Source organism: Beta vulgaris, chromosome 6 (assembly GCF_026745355.1).
Source record: "Beta vulgaris subsp. vulgaris cultivar EL10 chromosome 6, EL10.2, whole genome shotgun sequence".
NCBI classification, from domain to species: domain Eukaryota; kingdom Viridiplantae; phylum Streptophyta; class Magnoliopsida; order Caryophyllales; family Amaranthaceae; genus Beta; species Beta vulgaris.
The window spans coordinates 66,108,557-66,109,067 of record NC_079207.1 but is presented as its reverse complement, the minus strand read 5'-3'; positions in this window follow the sequence as shown (position 1 = coordinate 66,109,067).

Sequence of the window (511 nt, the reverse complement as noted above, 5' to 3'; positions counted from 1 at the left end):
AGGCATCAATAATATCGGAGCTTTTCTACGGAGTGTCCCTGTGTTTTTTTAAAAAAAAATATATTGTAGTTGTATATGTAAAAAAAAAATTTTGTTCGGTAGAGAAATATTAAACTTTTAAACTTTTTTCTATGGTATTTCTATTATTAGTTTATTCATTATGGGCGTTAATGTGAAGACATAATGGACCATCAATGTTGTTATTATTTGAAATTCCATGAACTTCTATAATTTTATCCTATAACGAAATTTCGAAGAATTTATAGATAAAATAGTAATTCGAATTATCATATGATAGATCGTGACATCATTTCGATTTCAATTGGAAAAAGTCAAATAGTCTTTTCGCAATCCAATATATATGTATTATAACTAATAATCTAGTACAAGTAGTTTCAAACTTTTGTGGGGATTTTTTCCCTCAAATATATGGAAATAGAGAAACAAGCAATTAGTTTAACGTTGACTTCACAAAGGGGTATCATAGAAAAAACTTAGGGGGTGTTTGGTT